General features: G+C 33.3%; 1 protein-coding gene across 5 annotated transcripts in view; it reads left to right on the plus strand.

The window, feature by feature from the left end:
• The window catches only part of smash (smallish), a 108,447-nt gene that overhangs the window by 23,670 nt on the left and 68,429 nt on the right, over nucleotides 1-16,348 (plus strand). For all 5 annotated transcript variants that reach the window (XM_013310596.1, XM_013310598.1, XM_013310600.1 and 2 more), the window contains exon 2: nucleotides 299-326. The gene's annotated coding sequence lies outside the window, so the exon portion shown is untranslated. The remainder of the gene's footprint in view (nucleotides 1-298; nucleotides 327-16,348) is intronic.

A 16,348-nucleotide genomic window follows, 5' to 3' on the forward strand; every position in this document is an offset into this window, starting at 1 on the left:
AAAAAACACAGAGTGAAATGTTTCATTTCTATTTACACTCATTATATCAAGTTTTATTGAACATGTAAACATAATAATAGATACGCAAGGGTGTGTATGTATCTGTCGATATCGACTACACAGTATCCCATCACTAGTTCGCTAGGCTACTGAACTAGTGATGTGACACAGCTGACCCGCTCCCGTTCCTTGGCAGTTTTTGCTCGTTACGTTAACTGTATGCGATGTGAGCCACTTAGCGCTTGCCTTTGACCGTAACCGCTTTCAATTTAATTAATTGCATTTATTTTATTTCCAGGTATTGACTGCTCGAGGAATTTTACACGGTGAGTTAGATAAAGAGACTTATTTTTTTTTAAACAAAATATTTAAATCCAAATATGTCGCAGCAGCAATTCATAAATTTGACATATTTTAATTTTGAATTAATTCTGTTGAATTTGGAATATTAAATAACCGTTATAGTTTAGAACTACGTAATTACAAAATAGTCAAGGCTTAACCGTGAAATTAAACCGAAACTTTAACTGCAACATGACGTTATCTCCACTTTAAATGAAAGAGATGACGATATGCCTTTTTTAAGAGCACGAGAGGGATAACAATATGTTTTTATACAATATTTAGTCAGTGGAAACCCGCAGTATGTATGACAATGAACTTCTGTTACCAGTAACGGTGTTATATCGCGTCTAATTATTTGTAATTATTCACCACTCGATAATTTTCGAGGCCAGACTCGGTGCGAAGAAATGCTACTGTAAGGTTGACTGACCACTGTTCAAGGGAAGGTTTAGCTACATGCATTTATAATTATATTGTTTACTGTTATCTTTTAATATAAACTAGCTATCGACCGCGACTCCGTCCGTGTGGATATTTAAAAAAACTTAATATATAAATAAGTTAAATAAAAAGCAGCTCTTCAAGGCATAAATTCGAAAAAAAAAGAATAAATAGTATCCTATGTCCGTCTCCTGGCTTTAACCTCCTCACTCATTTTCAACTATATCGGTGAAGCCGTTCTTGAGTTATAAATAGTGTAACTAACACGACTTTCTTATATATGTATTGATATAAAATTAAAAATTTAAATTCACAGAGGCTGCGTACAGATGTGTGGAAGACGTTTGAATATTGATGTTTAGTTACGCGTTGATATATTCATGCACTGTTTATCTATGTATTTTTTTTTCTTTTTATTTATCATTGTTATATGTTATTTACTGTTATTATAAAATATGTTATCGTGTAAACAGTCATGTAAAGTGTGTATAGTGTCAAATTGGTTGTATACTGTAAGGATGCTATGCAGTTTTTAAATAAATAAATAAATATATTATGGTTAAGATGATAGGCATTTTGTCTCGTACTGTAGTATAATCGTATTTTCACTTGCTTTGAAATGACAAGTTATTTTTTAAACATTAAAAATAATTACACTTGTTTGTAATTGTTACACATTTTCAACCATAAAATATATTTTTTGATGATATTTCTTATTGCATTAACGACGTCAAATTTTGATAGTCACAAAGTAAAAAGTCATATAAGTTTTTATCTTACTAATATTATAAATGGAAAAGTTTAGATGGATGGATGTTTGTTAGAAGGTATCTCCAGAAATTTTGCATACATGTAGAATATAGTCTGGAAGAGCACAATAATTAATTATTTTTTTTTAATTCCGCGCATACGGGGTCACGACAGCTAGTCATACAGCTTACTATCTTACTAATATTATAAATGCGAATATTTAGATGAATGCTTGGATGGATGTTTGTTAAAAGGTATCTCCAGAACAGTTGCATGGATCTTGATGAAATTTGACATAGATGTAGAACATAGTCTGGAAGAGCACGTACAAGAAAACAACTAGGTATACATAAATAAGAAAAATGCTAGTATTTGTTAAGTAAAATATAACATATTCTCATCCTAACTGTGAAGTGTTTTAAAATGGGGATTAGATTAGTTTTTTATGCAAATTTCAACAGTGTCAACCCACTCTTGTCACACTAAAGTCTCACATGGCACAGTTTGTAAATTGCTGTGTGAAGATGAGGATGATTTGTGCGAAACGCGCTATCATTGTACATCATCATTATTTGGTGGTCAATGTAATGGTTTTTCAATTGAACCCGGGACCGAGCGTATGCCATCACTGACATTATAAGTGAATTATCTTTATTACATTCAATTCGACGGCCTAAAGCCTGCGATGATGTAGCGATTCTGTTAATTTTATACGTGGATTAAATTTCCATTCACTACCAATCGCAAGATTGTTATGAGAAAATCATTTATGTACCAGATTTTGTAACTCACTGGCTTGATACCTTAGGACGTGCGGAATTAAAAAAAAAACAATAATTAGTTGCCTATGTGTTCTTCCGTTTGATTATGTTTTGTATCCTTGCCAAATTTTAACAAGAGCCCTTGGTCCGTTCTGTAGATACCTTCTAACATACATACATCCAAACATTCGCTTTTATAATATTAGTAAGATTTTAAATGAATCTAGACACTACTCGAAAAAGATACTAGATGAAAATAACCTCCTTTGTCCATATCTAAAACCAATATTGTTCCAAATAAACATTTGGCTAAATCAAAACTAACCTTTAAGTAGTCTTCAAAAAAAATCAATTTAAACAAATTATGCCATTGAGGGTATGGTTTTGTAAATATTGATGTGTGTAGTAATAAAGCTATCAAATTCCACTAAAGCAAAGTAAGGCGACATGACAGTTTGCTGATCCAGCATTGCGTTTGCGCATGATCGTGCCAAACATCGTTTACAGTTTCGTATTTCTCCGCTATTTATTACGGTTTAAACTATGTCCAGAACTGTATAGCCCAAGTTAATAGCTCACAGCGATTGTAAATTTTATTTAATAAATATTTAACAGATTGAAACATTCATCGAGTTGCCATGACAACATTAATATGATGACGACATTTAGACGCTATTTAGAATTTTTAATTACAAATAGTTTTTATATTACGTAGTCATTTACACATTGCTCACAACAGTCTGACAAAATAGACACCAACCTTTAAATGAAGTGTCCCATAATCTTACCTTTATCCATTGTATAAATAATAAACTTTCTTAAAAATGTATTTTTGTTATATTATAAAACACACGCAACGGCAAAGTTTTTAAATAATCTGCATTCCGTAATTAAGCTATTTCGTAGTCTGTCGTCGTCCGCTATCGCTTATGACATATACCGCGGTCAACACTGAGGAACGCGTGACGAGCGACGGCGACTGCATGACCTTGCGGAACGCTCTGGATATCGCACGTTCGTGTGACTTGCCGCTTGTCGCTTTTCCGTTACAAACGTGCAGTACAACAACTGAAGAATTAATGCTTTGTTGTCCTACTGCTACTACTCACCTTGTTGCAAATTGTCTGTAAATGTCATACTTAACGATGTGTAGAAGACAATTTTAGGATGTATTATTAAGGCGCACTAGTCTGGTGCCCTTACCGAGCCGTTATAAAGTTTGAATCGTGCAATACAGTCTCAATCACAACGTACAAAAGTCACATGTAACTTGTGAAAACATTGTAATATTTTTAACAACGCTGTTAAATATTACAGAGCCGTGTTAACACCCTCAAATGTGTCGTACGTGCTTCGTACTGTATAACAGTACTTATAAATCTATGCTTGAATCTTAGCTCGGAAATACCTCTCAATATGTTAGGATATTTATTGAAGGTAATTATTTGTTCATAGGATTTTGTTTAGACATCTCAGCACTATGAATAAGAGTGTTTACTGTCTTATAAAAGCGAGAGTGCCAACTTTACAATATAAACTAAACATGTAATAGATAGAGCTTTGTTTCTTTTAATCCTCAGATACAACTGTTTCTAAATAAATTGTTCTCGATAAATCCTTTGATTAACATAACACGGTTGCATATTTGAGACATTCATAGTTAGAATCCCTCTGCGCGAATAGCAAGTGTCAGAATGATTAGTACGTCGACATTTTAGTAAGGCAAATGTTACGCCAGTACACCGGCACACTGTCGGATTTTCTTCCTAACATATAACTTAGTGTTAAAACGGATTTAGTACATTCCTAGACCAGTGTATCTTACTAAACATACTTCTTACTAATATTATAAATGTGAAAGTGTAGATGGATGGATGTTTGTTTGTACGTATCTCCGGAACCATTCAATTTTGATGAAATTTTACACAGATGTAGAACATAATCTGGATCACATAGTCGCGGGCAACAGCTAGTTTATAATATATAATTATTAAAAGACGTAAAATTGTAGAATGAGAGAGTTAACTATGACGATATCAGATTCTTTCTCTTCAAAAAATTATCCAAGTGTTTTCCAGTTTGTGTTTTTTTTTATAAATAAGTAAACATTGATGTACCAGTTATTTATTATGCCTTGAAAATGTTATCATTAAAGTCCGTAAATGACAGTATGGAATCAATCACATACGCGTGCTGCTTACATAGTGTGATACGATGTTCTAACGACTCAATCTACTTCTTTACGTTCCGTTTCCTCAATAAGTGTCTAATGAAGTGGATACATTGGCAATCGATTACATATTTTTTTTAATTTGTGAATAGTGCCACGACTCTCAGAGATATGACTGGAGTAGGCTATCGTTTTACGTATGCCTTCCTTATTTTTTTTTTCAAAATACGAGTTTTCGGAACTAATTGTTTCGAAATTAAATATTTCAAACGAAATAAGATTACCGTGGGTTTCTAAGACAAAAATCTTCGTTTAAAAGATATTTTTATCTCTGTTTTGTCAAAGTTGAAGTACAGGGATGACACTGTTTTATACAGAGATTTTGGTTTCAAAAAATAACAGTAGGAGGTTTCCGCTTGTCATAAAAATTCTTAGAACTGAAATTGCTTTACAGAATAAAAGTTAGTAAAAGCTATTCGTAGTGCAATTATTAATTCAAATAGACTCGTAGAAAAACTCAAACGTTAACAATTACAGTACTTTACAGTTAGTCGGTACGTTTAGTGAGTAGCGTCTAACGCGAGCACAGAGCGAGCTCTGTCTGTCAGTTAACACGTAGGCGGTGCTAATGGCCATGTTTATAGGCTACCCATACCACCGACGCAATCCATTCCGTACCCATTCCACACGCAACCCATTTTTCCCAACGTCGAAGGATAGAACCCAGCTTGGCCACAAATCCTCATGTTCAAACGATTATTAGTTCCGACAATTTGGAGAGAGCATTGAACTTGTTCGAGTTTTTGTTGGAGTATATTACTTTTATAGAACACAGTTCCGTTGGTGAAGTAATATAAACATGATATATTTTGCACATTTTTTTTTTAATTTAAAGCTATATTTTTATTATTTCCCCCATAAGAACCCATCTAAGTTCCTAGCAACATGTCAAGACATCGCAGAACGTGATGCTAATAAAAGATTACCATCGTTTGAAGGCAATACAGGATTTCCTAGTCCTTTCAACATCCAAATGGTTATGCTAACATACTGGGAACTTGGGTTCATTTAAACTTTTACGTTCAATTCCTGCAATTAACAAAGTAATACGGTAAAATTGTACACATTGTTAGTTACATATCCTTGGCTTTTAGCATTGTATTCCCAGCAAATTCTTTACAGTTGTTATTTTAATGAAATGGGGTATTTTGGAAGGCAACGCTTACTAGCTACATCTCAAATCGGATGCTTCCAAATTGTAGAACAAAAGTTCTTTAAAAACAAAACACAATCGCTCAATTTCAAAAACAACTGTTTTCAATTGTTTTAATTATAATACCTAATACATCCATAGTGATTGTTGTTTTACCTTTTTCAATAGTTCCTTTAACCATAGGTTTCTGAGACTAAAACCCGCATTTAAAATATATTTTACCTTTATTTTGTCAACGATAACAGGGAGGACGATATGTTATAAAAAGAGATTTAGGTCTCAGAAACGGACGGTAAGATAATTTAAGGAAATTCCCAAGCCATCCACATCGTGTTTACTTCCACCAATGTGAATCGTTTAATTTTAGACGGCGTCTGTTGGAGGAGCATCGCCCTTGAAAGTTTATTTACAAAACTTCCATACAAACCATACGCCTCGAAATGTACACGTGTTTAAAGGAATTTAACACGATGTTTGTAAAATAGCGGAAATTACATATGTTAAATAGAAAGTGCTTCCGTAGTTATAAACTAAAGAACTCGATGTTAAATTAAGAAAATATTCTCAACTAAACTATTTTTTCCAATTGAAAAAGTTAAACTGCAACTATTCTGTATAGTTATAACGCAATACAATATTTATTGATTACGTTTAAGTTTCTGGTCAAAGAGAGATTTACAAAAAAACAATCACTGAAAAAATTCTTCGTAGGAATAAAGAGCCCTCACGACAAGCACTGATTTCAGTCTAATTTTGAATGATGTGAGGCTGGATGCCGCGTGTGTGCCGGTGTTATTAACCAAAATTCATAAAAGATTTTCTTCAACCAGAGTTATTTTTATAACAATTTAAAACAGTTAAAACAAGATTAGTATCTGAAAAATAAACTAGATGGCGCTAACGACACTTTAAAACTCGATGTTGAAGTGTGTACACTAAGAAATTTCTCTGTTTTATCAGTGTCGGCTCATATTAGATTCCGTGTTACCTCGATTAGGTTGTAATATAGAAAGTTCTAGTATCAAGTAGTTAAAAGATATTCGATAGGTGTCAGTTGATATGGTGGGAGCTGTCGAGTGTTGATCGATAGTGTACGTCACTGTACTTTACTGCAGAGATAAATATTCTATTTACATATTCCTGATACTGATAAAAAACATAGACATTTATTCTTAAATATTAGCAAATTTCCCTTAATTTACTAATATTTCTTGTATCATTCCAACTAAGCTCTAGGCTTGTGCCATGGTTTACGACAATAGTCTAACGGCGAGATTCAACAATCGAGAACAATCGATCACGTGATCGGAAATCCGTACCCTTAACCATAAGGCTATTGGCGCTTAAATCGTTATCGTTGTACCTTTAAATTATTTACGAGCAATATTCAATTTTGTTCAAAACCCAAAATTTTAAAAGTTAAATAACCCTCTTGAGTGCAAAGTAAGCAGATGAAAACAATCGTAGATATGGTTTGAGTAACTTTGCAAGCACCCTCGGAGACCTTGTGGCGACCATCTTTTTTTTACAAGACCAGGGGTGAACAACGTTTAAAAATGGGGACTATTAAAGACGACGAACGTTTAATTCTAACAAAAGATAATGCAATTTACATATGACATAGACAATCTTATCATATTAATGTTTATTTTAATTTCTCTTATCACAATTAACCGGGTTGTATGTGCATGTTCTTTTTGCAGGTACGTTGACCTACGAATTGTTGATAACAAACTCTTGTATACGTATGTATTTTGAATGAGTCATAGTATGTAGTAGAAATATTTATTTATCAAATAGTTTAACTTTTGAGTATCCAATTTTAATTCTACATTTATACGTTTATCCTTGTAATTTGAAGAGGACAAGCTTCGTGGTATTTATGTCTGGTTTATATGCCAGTACTCTTATGTATCAATGAAGCCTTTAAAAAATACATCCACACTCTTATCCGTACCGTTTAGTTTACCGAATAGTTTTTTAGAGAGGCTCTTAGTCAACCAAACTACTAAACTAATCTGTTGCGGTTTTACCTGCTGACCTATAGTATATCTCAATTAAAATTAAATAACATAGTATAGTTAAAATTTTGGTTATATCAGGAGTAAATCGTTCGACCTTAAACCTCACAATGGTATCAAATGACGTTCCGCCTCCTGCGAACCACCACCGTGACCGCATTGTACTTTCGCTATGTACACTCACAATGAATATGTTTCATGTTACAATAACTTAACTGTATACTTTTGTATTTTTAACGATCCCTAGATTAAAATTACGTCCAGGGATACTTGATTTTTTTAAAACATAATTTTTAATATTGCGTCCCGTAGGCCTAATTTTACTCCTCTTTCAATACCATTTTCTTATAAGGATGGAAACCGGAAGTGGATTTTCCGGATGAGAGAAAACATGTCAAGCGAAATTTTTTTTTTTTTGTATATCCGCTATCAATTAAAGGTAAGCATTAAATGTCATTATCTTTGAAAAATAGAGATATGTTTATGTTTTAAATATGGTTTTTGATATCAGAAACCAACGGTAAATGAGATAAAACATTTAGGTTTAAATATTTGTTGTGAATTAAATCAAATCAAATCAAATGATAACAACATTCTTTACAATGAGGCTATGTGAAAATTGGGGCGTGGAAATTTTTATGATAAAACTTTAAATAATCATGCAATTTATTCAGCTTATATATACGTCTGATTTATAAAAAAATCGTATCGTGATCGTATCGTATGCAATAAAATTCAATTAGATATGCATACAGTAGTGTAGCAGGAAGTCAAGGGCTACATCAGCAGGGAGAAAGCGAATCGATTATTGTTTGCGTTCGGTTACGCCCTGGATGATATTATGCAACATTCCCTACGACAATCGCAAACGCACGTATTTGTTTTTCTGCTTGATGTTGTGTTGCATAAACTTATCATCGTTTTAGATTTGTGACGAAATGTAAAGTTCTTTTTTTAAATCCATAATCCATTTTATATTTTTAAAGTATGAAAAATACGCAAATCTGGAGCAGACTATATGGAGCCACATTTTCTTCTTTCACTGGCACGGTTTGACTATACAAAAGGCATCCGGGCGATACGCGATTAGTGGAAACAGGCACTTATATCTGACGTCATTGTGTCGCTACTTGAGTGATACGTGCATAACCGGTACATTGATATCAAACAAATGAATTACGCATTTCACTTGCTATCTTTAATACTCTTTATCGGATATTTTTCAAGTGCTTAAAGTGCAAAAGATAAAGTATTGCACAAAATTCGGAGATTTGGATGAATGTTTGTTTATTTGGACGTATCTTCAGAAGATTTTGATGAAATTTGACACACATGTAGGATATAATCTAAAAGAACACATTAGCTATTAAGTTGTTTCAGTCCTACGCGGACGGAGTCACGGGCGACAGGTAATACAATAAATTAGAAGGCATTTATTGCTTAATAATGTATTTTCATAGAAACTCTTAAGTAATCATACTTATCTCCAATAAGTCAACGAATATAATGACTAAGATAAATCAAATTCGTTTCAAATCTTGTAGAAACTAATTTCTGATTACCGAATTTAGTACAGAATACGATGAGATAGCAATGATACGTACAGAAATACCTATAAAATTACAAGGTACTACTCAGTAGCTAGGGCGTCTAAAATTAAATAATCCAAGATAATTCGTAGCGATTTATGACGAAGTAAATTGGTATTATTTAGCACATGCGCGGAGTTCGATTACCAGTTTTGTATAACGTTAATATTACGACTTATAACTACTATAAAGGTAGGCGTCCATTGGCCCGCGCCGGACGCATCGCATATACGGCCCGCAACGGATTGCATGGTAATTAATGCGTTTTTTCTTTTAATGGTAGTTAAAATCGTCCAAAACAAATCCGTTTCGAGTACGTGTACCTTAGAAATATTCTTGAACTATTTTGACAATGTTACGACTGTCATCTCTTACATTCCTATAGAATAATATACAGATAAATGTACATTTTAATAATAAAACACACTGTACATGTCTAATACACTTGCTATAAGTTACATTTTACAATTTGTTGCATTACTTGGAAGTTTAATCATCGCTATTTAATAATTGTTACAAAGTTTTAAATTTACATATTATATTAACAAATCTAGTTTTCAAGCATCTGTGTGTTTAAGACCTGAATCCAAATCAAGCCTAAATGTCTTAGGTGAACTTTATTTCAACAACGCCCCATTACCTGGAATCTTATCTCATTGTAAGGAAATATTGCACCTATTATTTTAACTTGACGTAATAATAGGTAGTGGTCGCGAACAGTCGAAATCAAACAGGTCAATGGCCCTTTCGAACCACTTTTCGCTTGTCTGTGCTCGAATTAAAGCTTTTGTTTATTTGAACATTGTGAAATGATTTTGCGTTTATCGGACATAAATAACCTCTTACATCTTTCCACCTAGAGTTATATACAACTCGCAGTCGCCCGCGACTCCGTCCGCGCGTTTTAATATGAAAAAAGCATATATGTTCTTCCAGAATATATTCTACATCAGTGCCAATTTTCAGCGAAATATCCATCTAAACATTCACATCTTACTTTTTACATATATTATTAATGTGAATGTTGAGATGGCTGAAAAGATCTAGATGATATTTGGCATATATATAGAACATAGCCTGAAAGAACACATAGGCTACTAAATGAGTCGCGGGCGATCGCCAGTTCCACGATACGAATAAAAACAATATTAGGTCAGGTTTGATTTTGCACAAATACTCCGGGACAAAGTCGTGACATTATCTCTTTTTTGCAATGATAAATTCCATATGTTTTTATACATATTAAGCAATGGAAATACACTTACTGAACATCTATTGTTACGTATTTTTTTTATAATAAAACCAACGATTAAATAAAAGATAACCTTCGTATGATGACCACGAAGATAAAGCGAGTAGGTAGCTGAATACTTCTAACTGGGTCACTCACTTCACGTGAATTGCAACAAACGAACATACGTTTATACGTAATCGTAGCTATTAAATATTATATGTTATTACTTAACCGTTTAGTGCTTACATCGCTTTTAATGTTTAAACCTAAACCTGTAATATGTTAGTCTGTTAATCGGCAAATTACTTTTAGTGACAGTATTTCAAGAAGTTCGAAGTGTTTTCAGATACTTGTTACCGTAGTTTGTTCTTAAAATTTAACTTTAAAAGTATTATGTTTAATAATCTTGCTTTTAAGATGGATAGAGATTAAACGAATGACGTTGCGTGTCGGAAGCTTAATTTTGATCCTTTTACCCTTCCTTTTTTGATCCTCTTACTATGTGTTCCTCTGTCGATTAAAAGTAGGTAACACATCTCAAAATGCGATCGCTTTGTTATTATGACGAATTCAGATGGCAACTTGTTCGTTGCAATTAAAAAAAATCTATATATTTGTATTACTAGATACAAAGATATCACATCTTAAAGTTATTTCCGTAATCTTACTTCTTACTAATATTATAAATGCCAATGATTAGATGGATGGATGGATGGATGTTTGAAGGTAACTAAAGAACAGCTGAATGGATCTTGATAAAATTTGGCATACATATAGAAAATAGTCTGGAAGAACACAGGTTACTATGTATTTGTTTTTAAATTCTGCGCGGACGAGGTTAGTTTTATCTAAAATTCTTAAAATAAATAGGAAGAGTAACAAAATTGAAATATTTTCTATACATGATGATACTGATAATATCTTATCAGTGAAATGTTCATCCGCATGTAGAGATATCAGATTGCATGTTACATATGTACAAAGATATATGTCTGCCATTGTTCCAATGTAACATAATATAATTCATGAAATAATACTCTTCATACAAACATTACAAGATAAATATTAGCACTTAACTAAGAGACATAGTTTGTGTACAGATCTCTGTATTCGCGGGGTTCAGAATATATACCGCGGATACAGAAATCATTACAAAAACGTATTGCTAACTCTGTTCTTATGAAACAAAATGAGTGAGATAGCTAATGTTTTCTGGCAGTGGAAACTTACGCTATACATTTAGCAATTGCGAAAAGTTAAATAATTAGTAGAATTGACAATATTCCAGAGTATCTGTGTAGTCAGCGTGTCATGTGGAGACATGTCTTCTAATGCAAACACTTAAAAATGTTAAACCGAAACATTTGTAACTAATTATGAAACACTACTTTTGCCCACGACTCTACGCGGCATTAAAAAAACTCAATAAATAGCCTGTGTTCTTCCAGATTACATTCTACAACTATGTTAAAATTCAGCGAGATCCGTTAGACTGTTCTGGAGATACCAAATAACAAACATCCATCCAAACATTCGCGTGTGTGTATTAGTGAGATTATTCGATGCCATCAAAATCTTTATATAGAGAGCAGATCTAAAGTATTGATTATCGCACTGAAATTTTTGTACGAGTTATGTCATCGCCTTTAATAATGACGAAACTGCAATCACATCACATCATTCGCGTGTCTCTGATTGACATTACGTGTCAGAATGAACCGTCAAGTGATTACAACCTTTGTTCCTTGAGTTATAAAGTCAATATTTCCCAAGCAATAGTGGCTATCGCTCTCTCGGGATCGTCTTACAGATATTTGACACCGTTTTCATTTCCTATGTTATTCAACCTGTTTGTTCTTTTTTGATATGATCCATTTATTTGCTTTTGGCATCTTCTTATACGAAGTACCACGCTATTTATAGGCGATCGAAAGAGTCGAATGAAAAATTCTCTTCATATTTTTTCCCACGACGATGTTACCAGCTCGAAATATAATAGACAATTGCATCAAAATGTGAACTAATTTCTATTTACAAAGTGATGCAACGTTATCAGATGATCGTACAATTTATTACAGATTGCAACTACGAGCAACACCAATTATATGTTGTATAACCTTCATAATAAAATAGATAATTTTACCTACATAATAACATAGTGAAGCTTGATACGGTGTATTTGTATGTTCTATACATACACGCTGTGTCATATTCTGTAATTACTAAAGGAGGCAAAAGTTTATTGTGAAATTTTTTGCACATTATTGTCGTTTACCAAATGGTTTCTAAAACCAAAATCTTTGTATGAAACATATCCCTGTCATTATTTTTGATAAAACAGTCTCAGAAACCCACTGTTAGTTACCATACTAAGCCGAGGCAAAAGTATATGCTGACTTTACCCAAAATTCCTTTTGAAAACTAGTATTAAAAATAGAAAACCAATTAGCCTGAATGTACCCCTATGATACTCCAGAAACAAAAGTATGATGAACTCACTTGAATCATATAGAAATGCGACATTTTCTTGTTTGTCAGTCTGTTGTAGGGTGCATATATAAGAGCGCATTGCATCAAGTACTCTTATAAATCAAGTTCAACTAGATCCAGAGTTGCAGCTCTTATGGGAGTTGAATTCAATTGTTTTATTGAAGCTTTGAACACTACCCATCTGTCCATATGTTAAGTACTTATGCTCTTACATCCAATCTCCTTTTTAAATCTGTGCCAATTCTCTTTATTTTTAATATATGCCCCTAATAGATTATAGCTTTTTAAGAACTTTACTTAAAACAAATAATAACAGCACTATTTCTTCATTAACTTAAACGTATTTGCAAAATATGTATACATAACAATGTGAATACATTACCTAACCCTGCAATAAACTTAAGCTAAATCATACTACAATATCTCTTCAGGAGAAATCTAAAGGGTTGTTCGTCGTCATAAAATATTGATCCTTTATCAATTCCAAACGTAAGCCTATCTTACTTTCAAATACAATATAAACGGCATTACAATACTTAATTGACTATGTCATATTTCAAAGAAAACATTACTTACGAACATTCCTTACATCGAGCCATACACGGACAACTTTAAACAGTCGATCTGCAAGGTGCATTTCTGTCACAGTTTACTGCCGTTGATGAAGTACATCGACTGTCGACTACTTATGTACCCCGTGTGTGTTATCCCTTACTTTAACTTTGATCGTAAAATCTGCATCTTATTTTCTGGTCATTTCTTCGTCTCTTAAAGTCCATAATAGCATGCAGATGTAATGCAATCAAATCAATTTCACCCACACACAGCCATACAAGAATACGTAAAGAGATAGCAGGTTAATAGCATTACCAATCGAAGAAGGCATGATGCGGTTTTCGCGATTAATTCAATACTAAATTGTGATATCGATGTTTCGAAAGGAATAGGTTAAACTGCATACATGGTATTAGATAGGAAAATTAGATATAAAATATGTATACAACTGACTACTGCTGACTATAATTTTGGGTTCATAAGACCTCTTTTGACGCTTACGGTTTGCTTTTACTATTTTTTTTTAGATCATAAGATAGCAAACGAGAGAGCGGCCACCTGAAATAGCTGAAATAGCGAAGTGACCGTTGCCCATAGACATACGCAATTGCGAATACGTTGCCTACCTTTAATCAACGGAGGAGAGGATGCACACAAAGAATACATATTTTACTTTATCATGCATCCTCTCATCCAGAAAGTCCACTTCCACTTCCCAGTCTTGACTTCTAAGAAAAAAGGTGGGAAGTGAAAGAGGTGCTTTTACTAATTCAATTCAGAAGACCAATAAAGTTGAATGGTTGCAGACTTTTTTAAAAGACTGCAGAAGTCATTGACTGTGAAATTTTGATAGCAATCTACTTATATTTTACTAATATATGATACAGAAACGTCTAAACGAATCTATACAGTTAATTAGAAAATCTCATAAACATGTAGATTTTTAGATTAACACTAACCTTAATCTGATCTTAAATTCTAGACCTAAATATCACGGGCAATAATACGGATTTATGTCAATCATCGCGTAGTTAGTAGAGAAAGTAGTTAACCGCTTAAAGATAAAGTTTTAAAACAAAAGAACAACAATCGATCGAATAAATAACATTCATAGCTTCGAAGACAATATTTTTTAAATATGCAATCTTATTGGCCCGATAAATAACCCACCTTGTTTTATGAAGAAGCCTATGTATTCAAATAAAGCGTTTTCTAAATCAAACAAATTACATATCCCACAAGGTCGCGTACTGACACCTCATTTTTATTCTTATCACGCTCCGAGCTATAAATTCCATAGAAGTGATCCAATCCAAAGAGGTTATCTGAGGTCACCTAGCTATAAACAATAATAATCACCATTTATTCAATTTCTCATTATTATATCAATAAACAAAGCAATATTCAAGTTCTGTTGGTTCTTTTCAAATAAAATTTAAAACAAGAAATAAAAGTTTTTTTCGTGACTTAAAACTAGAGATGAACTAATTACCAATTCCATAGACAATTAGAGTAATCGTTATACTTTCCAATAAATCCGAAGATGCAAATAAAAAGGCAGTGATGCGTTTCAAACGCGGACAAACACATAAATAGAAGGCTTTTGTTGTTTATGGTCATGCTCTGTTAATCAAGTCATAGCCATAGAGTATGGTCAAATATGGCCGGCGAGGGCAACGAACTGAAGCGAACCGTTCGCAACAAAAATTAACATTCTCTATGCTTGTTCTATGGACATTAACGTAACACATTAATTCAAATCGTATGAGGTTAGTCTGGAGATGATGTTCATTTGTTTTATCATAACACTTGTAAATATAAAATACCGATAGTGATCTACGCTTTCCACTATATACTACCTTTATAATTTAACAGGGTTCTACTCCTCTAATCTACTCGTATGGCTTCGATGACATTTAACTAAATTAACCTATCCTTCGATAGATTTTCTACTACACACTATTCATAGACATAATAATAAATATGCCTGCTTCGCAAAAAGTTTGCACGCTGACCTTTGCACAACCTTTCCACCACAATTCGCTAATGATGACAATCCATCGAGATTACATGTCTGCAAACGCAACACCAATTACTAATACCAAGTGGATTTGACACAGCCTGATCAATTTACTGCAGGGCTATCTAAAAACCAACTCGATCTATACTATCGACAACTGGGAATACTAGCAGTCTTATTACCTATAGTATAAGAGCTATTTTACCTCTAAGTGATAAATCTAGCTTAATTTAGCACGCTTGACAAGGTATAATCATGATGCATTGTGTACAGGTAACTTACAATTTTAATCCAACAAAAAATACGGCCGGTCCGTTACGAAACTGCTACCTTAATGACTAGTCGACGCTGAATTTTGAGACAACCGTAATTATGATTATTTTTACTTTAAGAAGACTCTTTTTTCTTGGTATTTAATACGATAAGAGATTCGGAGAAATTCAACATCTACTACATAAAAAGTTGTAATACAAAAAATGATTTTTTTTCAAGACATCCGTTTTTTTAGCAAATTAATAACAAGTTAAACTTATATAAAAATGGCTAAACATTCACATATATTTGTCCGGTGGCGGCACCGACTAGTTTGGAGCCCCTTTATCAATGTGAGTAGGACTGGTATTATTTGGCGGACGCGGCCCCCAGCTCACTGCGCGCCTGCGTTCTTAGGGCGCGGGGTGCGCCGGCGTCGTCAACGATGTTGATACCAAAGCGTCGGTGGTGTTGTTGTTCAAGTTTCGAAATAGAAGTTGTTAGAAG

This window comes from Papilio xuthus, unplaced genomic scaffold (assembly GCF_000836235.2).
Source record: "Papilio xuthus unplaced genomic scaffold, Pxut_1.1 DF827714.1, whole genome shotgun sequence".
NCBI classification, from domain to species: Eukaryota; Metazoa; Arthropoda; class Insecta; order Lepidoptera; family Papilionidae; genus Papilio; species Papilio xuthus.